Source organism: Delphinus delphis, chromosome 4 (genome assembly GCF_949987515.2).
Source record: "Delphinus delphis chromosome 4, mDelDel1.2, whole genome shotgun sequence".
NCBI lineage: Eukaryota > Metazoa > Chordata > Mammalia > Artiodactyla > Delphinidae > Delphinus > Delphinus delphis.
This window is the reverse complement of record NC_082686.1, coordinates 28674240-28681816: the sequence shown is the minus strand read 5'-3', so window position 1 is coordinate 28681816 and position 7577 is coordinate 28674240.

The following is a 7577-nucleotide window of genomic DNA, read 5'->3' as shown; positions in this document are numbered from 1 at the left end:
AAACAAACAAGCACTGCCTTGGAGAGAACAAACAGACATACATCGAAAGCAAACCTAGACCAATTCTTCTCCAGGAATGAAAATCAATCTAAAATTCACACTAGTAAACTTCTTGCTAGGAAAAAAAAAAAAATTCAATATTTGAATGACACTACAAATTACTATTGATCTATTACAAGTAAACTATTACCATTTCCTAGTAATATTTTTATTGTTCTAGCAGACTGTTGAGAGCAACTATTCTCTTTTCTTGTCAAGCCTTGAATTGAAACAACCTCATCTACAAATTCAGTGCCACGACCAGGAAGGACTCCAGCTTCATTGAGAGCCTGGAGGTGTAGGTGTGCCTCCCCATCTCCAACTGTGCAGAGGCACATCGCCTTCCGCTGGTTAAAACCCTGAGAGCACAGCATAAATACCCTTCAAAAAGTGAAGTAAAGAATCCAGATAAACATGTGCTGCAAAAATTTTCCACCAGCAAATCTGCACTGAAAGGAATGTTAAAGGAAATTTGAGGGGCACAGGAAAAGTGTATCAAATTGAGATTTGAATCTATGCAAAGGAATTAAGAACACCAGAAACAGTAAATATAAGTAAATATAAAAGAAAATTGTCAAAAAAAAAAAAGAAAAGAAAATTGTCCTCATTTTTAATATACTTAAAAGATAATTGGCCCACAGGCACATGAAAAGATGCTCCACATCTCTAATCAACAGGGAAATGAAAATCAAAGCCACAGTGAGTTACCACTTCACACCCATCAGAATGACTATCATCAAAAAGAACAAAAATAACAAATGTTGACAAGGATATGGAGAAAGGGGAACCCTCATGCACTGCTGGTGGGAATGTAAATTGGTGCAGCCACTGTCAAAAACAGTATGGAATTTTCTCAAAAAACTAAAAGTAGTAGAACCACCATATTACCCAGCAATTCCACTCCTTGGTATATATCCAAAAAAAAAACCCCAAAAACAAAAACCCCAAAACACTAATTTGAAAAGATACATACATCCCAATGTTCATAGCAGCATTATTTACACTTGTGAAGGTATGAAAGCAACCTAAATGTCCACCAACAGATAAATGGATAAAGAAGATGTGATATATATATATATATATATATATATATATATATATATATACACATACATATATATATATAGTTCATGTTTTTCCTCTTGAAAGTTATTTCCTCTTGAGCCCTCCTGGGGCTCTTCTCTAAATTTTCTTCCTGGGTGATCTTATTCATTTCAGTGGCTTTACATGTCGTCTTCATGCTGAAGACTCCCAAATTTTTGTCTCTTTTGAAAGGGGTTCCAATGCTGGCTCAGACTAAGCCAACCATGGTACTGCGTTCTGTGGCCACAGAGATTGGTTTAGGGAAGAGCATTAGACATGGTTAGAGCCTATGGGACTTTGATGGAATTTTTTCCAGTTCTTTCCTCTGTTCATGTTTTTCTTCTTGAAAATGCCCATTCCTTTTTCATGTTTTCTCTGAAGTAGGTAGTCATAGCCATTACATTAATGATTTTGACCTGCATACCAGAGTAGTTTGCACTTGTCTGAAAATTATATTCTATTCTTAATTCCATTTTAGATATTTGAGCATACTGTCTTATTTCTAGAGAATCTTATAATTTGGTATGAAATAGAAAGGTGTTTTCCACCTCTAAAAGTGTATGATATGTTTCACATGCAGAAACATCCAAAAAGAAAGAAAAAAAATATATATATATATAAAAATGGAATGTTACTCAGCCATAAAAAAGAATGAAATTTTGCCTTTGCAGCAATGTAGATGGACTTGGAGGTCATTATGCTAAGTGAAATAAATCAGACAGAGAAAGACAAATAATGTATGATATCACTTATATGTGGAATCTAAAAAATACAACAAACTATTGAATAAACAAAAAGTAGACTCACAGACATAGAGAACAAACTAGTGGTTATCAGTGGGAAGAAGGAACGGGGGGAGGAGCAATAGAGGGGTAAGGGGGAAAAAGGGTTATTATGGGAAATTATATGTGTGAAACTTTTGAAAATTGTAAAACACTATAGAATTTAAAGAATCTTTCATTCAATAAAAAAAGAAACCTTTAAAAAAAGAATATAGTACACTGTACTACACACACACAAAAAATAGACTATTTAAATAAAAACCATATGCTGGGATTTATAAATGTATGGTAGGGTTTGTAAATGTATGATACAAATAGCACAAAAAACAGGAGGGAGGAATGGCAGTATACTGTCATAAAGTAGAGAAGAGATATATTATTTGAAAGTAAACTGTGATAACTTAAGTATGCATATGTAAACCTTCAACACAGAATAATCACTAAAAAAATTGAGAATTGAGGTATAGATATTAATTTGAGTGGAGATAAAATGATAGTCAAAAATACTCAACAAAAAACATAACAGGAAAAGAAGAAGAAAACAACAACCAAAGGAAAAAAAAAAAGAAAAGAAAAAGAAAAAACCCTGAAACAAATAGAAAATGTAGAGTAAGGTCATAGATTTAACCCAATCACATTGATAGTTATAATAAAGTTAAGTGAGCATGTTGGACTAAAACAACAATAAAAGAAAACGACAGTAAGAATCACACTTGAAATGTAAAATTTCAGATAGGGTTCAAATAAAAGGATGGGAAAAAATGTGTATTATGCAATTACTAAATACAGGAGAGTTGGGTAGTTATATACAAAGTAGACTTCAGAGCAAGGAATATCATTAGGGAAAAAAAATGGACCTTTCCTCGTGATACAGTTGGTCAATCATGAACAAGACATAACACTAAGTAGACATGCACTCAAGAACAGAGCTCTAAGAATGCACTAAACAAAAATTAATATAACTGAAAAGAAAAATCTGCAATTATAGTTAGAAATTTCAAAATTCCTTTCTGTTAATTCATAGAACAACCAGACAGAAGATCAGTGAGGCTACAGAAGACTTGAACAACATTCTCAAAGAACTGACCTAATTGATAGTTATCAAACACTCTAGCCAACAACACTGGCACTGGAAAAGTTACCACAGACCAAATAGACCTGAGACATAAATCAAGTCTCAAAAATTGTCTTAATAGACAGTTTCAAAATTATTATACTCAGAAATGATAGCTAACAATTGTTATTGTGGTAAATACACATAGCATAAAAGTTACCACTTTAACAATTTTTAGTGTACAATTCAGTGTCATTAAGTACATCCACATTATTCAAATTTTAAAATTATTAAAATAAATCAAAATATGTTCCCTGACTATAAAGGATTTAAACAAGGCATCAATAACAACAACAACAAAAAAAATCCAGAGAATCCCCCAGTATAGGGAAATTAAACAAAACACTTCTAAATAGCCACAGGTCAGAGAGGTCACAGGGAATTTAGAAAATATTTTGAACTAACAAATATGAAAACATAACTTATCAAAACCTTAGTTGCAGTTAAAGCAGTACTTTGAGGGAAATCTATAGCTTTACATTCTTATACAAGGAAATAAGAAAGATCTAATATCTATGATCCAAGCTCCTGTGATAAGAAGCTAGTAAAGAAAATTAAACACAAAGAGGTAGAAAGGAGAAAAAATAAAGCTGAGTCAAAATCAGTAATATAGAAAATGGACCAACAATAGAGAAAATCAATGAAAGCAAATGCAGATCTTTGAAAAGATCAATTAAATAGGTCTAGCTAGGCCAATTAAAAAATAAAATAGAGAAAGGATCTAAATTACCAATATTTTGTAAGTTAAAGAAGAAATATCACTGCAGAAGTTACTGATGTTAAGAGAAAATTATAAGGGAATATTGTGAACAACCATATCCCTATAAATTTGACAACATAAATGAGAAAATTATTTGAAAGACAAATTACCAAAGCTGACTCAAAAAATAATAAAATTCAGTATGCTTTTGACATTTATAGGAACAGTTTTAAATTTTAAATTTTAATTTAAAATTTCTTCAGGAAAAATCCTGAAGAAAATGAGCAAATCAAATCCAGTAATGTTAAAATAAACCATAACAAAGGATAATTCATCCAAGAATGTAAGGTTGATCAAACATTCAAACATAAATATAATGTGGGACTTCCCTAGTAGTTCAGTGGTAAAGAGCTATGGATGTAGAAACAGCATAGAAGCATTTCAAAAATATTATGCGGAACAAAAGATAAGCACAAAAGATTGAATACATTAAAGCTACTTTACTCAGTCATTGGTTGCCTGGAGCCAGGGATAAGAGGAATCAACTGAAAGGGATATACGGTTACTTTGGGAGGAGTGATGAAGTGTTCTATGTCTTGATTTTGGTGGTGTATGTGAGTTACACATTTGTTAAAACTCATCGTACTGTAAGTGCATTTTATTATATGTAAACTATACTTCAATAAAACTTGAAGGGGGAAAGTAAACAAACCTGGAAGCCTTTCTCCAAACTCTGTGATCATCTCATCCCCTCTTCTCAGTTCAATTCCCAGAAAACTCCTACTCTTACCTTACGAATTCGTGGTATTTGCCCTTAGACTTTATTCTCCTGATAAGCACCACCACTACTCTTGACCCCAGATTGTTCTGGAAAGCAGCATATAGACTCCTCAACTTTGCCTTCTCTAAGTCTGAAATAGACTGAGATACTTTTTTTTTTCCCATTTTGACTAGAGTTAACTACAGACCACGAGAAGTAGTGATGATAACCAAGAATGGAGAAATTTAAGTATTTATCAAATTTTTCACAGAGTACTCGAATATACTATCCATTCTCAGGTTTATCTTAAATGATCAAAGTAAGCAAGATGCTGAATATTTGCCTTTGGAATCAGCCTACAAAACTAAGAGTGCCCTAGATGTTAGAACAAGTTAGATCAATATCTTGGTCTTTCTGTGATAGTTGGTATGTTCTGCGAAGTCTGGTAAATTCTTGTTCCCTCCAACATTGAGTAATAGTAAAGGTTTTAAATGACTTTATAATAAATCATACCTGAGGTTAAACATCAATTTTATCACTTATGTATATGACCTACAGGCAAGTAGCTTCAGATATAAAATGGCTGGGCCGCCTCCTTAAAAGAGAGCAAGATTATCTTTTATGGCCGCTAGGATTTCAGATTCTCCCTTATGTCCTTCCTGTCATCTCCTATTCGTCTATTCATTGTAGGCTTCCATGTCTTCACACTGGAAGTCCTACCACAAATCTTGGGATCATATTACAGAAAAGCTGGCAACTAGGCAGTAGATTTAGAATTGATGAACAGGAAGTAAGGAAAGACTTAAAGTTTCTAAACAGATAGGTGAGTGCTGAAAGCAAAATTTGATAAGATTTATTTGCCAGAGATCAGAATTCTCTAAGAAGCACTCAATTTGATAAGGTTCTTAAGTGACTATTTATTTTCATATTATGTTTTTTAGAAAAGGGAAAAGATAGAAGAACAATAGATAGGAAGAATCAAATATACTACTTATTTCTCATATATATATATATATATATATATATATATCTTTCTGAGAAATAACAATAGTCATATAATCCCCCACTTGAAAATCTCTGGTGCTTCCCCATTTCCTAGAAATCAAAGCCTGAACTCCAGTGTCTAATATTCAAGTCTTTTCACACTCTCACCTGAGCCTATTTTCCTCCATGTGCCTCATGTTCCATTAAAATTAAAATACTTATTGTTTCTCATAACCATCCATGCTTTTCCATCTCTGACATTTTGCTCATGAATCTGACCTTCTGGAATGTCTTTTCCTCCATCAAACCTCGTTAAGGTAAATCCTTCCTTCCCGGTCAATTCAAATGTCACTTCCTCCATAAACGTGACTTCGCACAACCTCCTGAAACGAGAAATCTATACTCTTCCCTCAGGATTTCCACCACCCTTCATACATTCTTGTTCTAATCCAAGAATCTATCTCTTCCTTGATAATATCCTCCTAGTCCTCATGGGAATAATTGATGGATGAATAAAGAATGAAGATACCATAGTTCTTCTAAACAGTCACTTTCCTGAGAAACTTCTAATGTCAAACACTTATAACAGACTAATATGTACCACATTTCTCTTTTTGAACTTAAGCTGCTCACTGCCATCTAGCCTATTGATCATCCATTATATAGTGATAGAAAACATACATACTTATGGATATTCTTCACAGATGAAAGTTCTGTTCCTCATTACTTTCAAATGTGTAAAACAATGGATACCATCAGTCCTTTCTTAATGAGTGCAAGGGGACAGCCTGCGCTATGGTTGGCAGTCATGGAATATTGTCCACAGGGTCCATCACAGTATATGACCATTTCACAGTCTATATAGTGTACTAATCAGCTTTGGTTATGGAAACAAATGATTCTAAAGTCTAAGGAGTTTGCAACAATAAACATCCATTTCTCACTCAAGGTCTAAGAGTTAATACAACTCTGCTCAACATTGTTCTATATATCTTATTCTGGGATCCAGGCTGATGAAGAATTATTTCTGCTCTTGTGCAAATAAAGTCACATGGTCAAGCTTAACAGTGATATGGGAAGTGTATTTTGCCTAGTGGAAGGCGTTGACAGTCACATGGCAAAAGGAATGGATGTATACCTCTTAGGGACAGAGCATATGTTTGGGAACAATAATAAAATCCACCCCATGTGGTTAATTAAGCTGAAAGAGTGGCTCCACTCTTCAGAGTCAGGCTACGCTCTTGCCTGCTACTCTTCTCCAGCCATCCACAGCTTAAGACAATACATATAGCAATCATCACTCCCTTGATATATTTGCATAAGCACTTAAGTTCAACTCCAAAATGCAGGCTAAAAACATATGGAAAGAGAAAATAAGGCAGTTTCTAGAAAGAGACCTTGGGGGTGTGGCTTCCCTGCCATCCATCAGATGCCCAGAATCAATTATACAGTAAGTACTGGAGCCTGGATTTAAAAAAAAAAAAATCCGTCGGATCAGGAGTAAAGCCTAAATACTCTTTCATTCATCTGTTCTGAGTGAAAAATAGATGCAATTTAAATGAAACAAAATTCCTCCAACTAGTCAAGGATGATCACTTTGATAAGCCACCGATTGACATGTTAAACTTACTATTTTCATCGACTCTTCAAATCTTATTATACATGTCAACTGGTCACAGAGATAACCCAACTGTGATCTTCCTTAAACAGTCTGTTGGAAAGGACCCCAGTTTTACCAATTCCTTTTTTGTTCACAAAAAGAGAGGTAAGAAGTCCTAAACTGTGAAAGAACTGTTTTCAATCCAGTCTTGCATGCAGATGAATAACTGTGGAAACATGGACTCTAGGGGTGAGATGGCATAAAAGGAATTCTACCACCTTATATAAATATCCTCAGTGAGGCCTCCTTCCAATCTGCTTTATAGAGAGAGATTCAGAACCCTGAAGAACTGACCAAACAGGCTAAATGCTGTGGAGGAAGCCATGGGAAAAAAATAAGCAAATGTCTGCTTAGACCAGAAGCTTTGTCTTTTTACCAAGTAATCATTAAGGTAAGGACTTATTGAATTTACAGGCTAGTCTCACAGAAATCATCATCTAAGGCAGGGGATATAG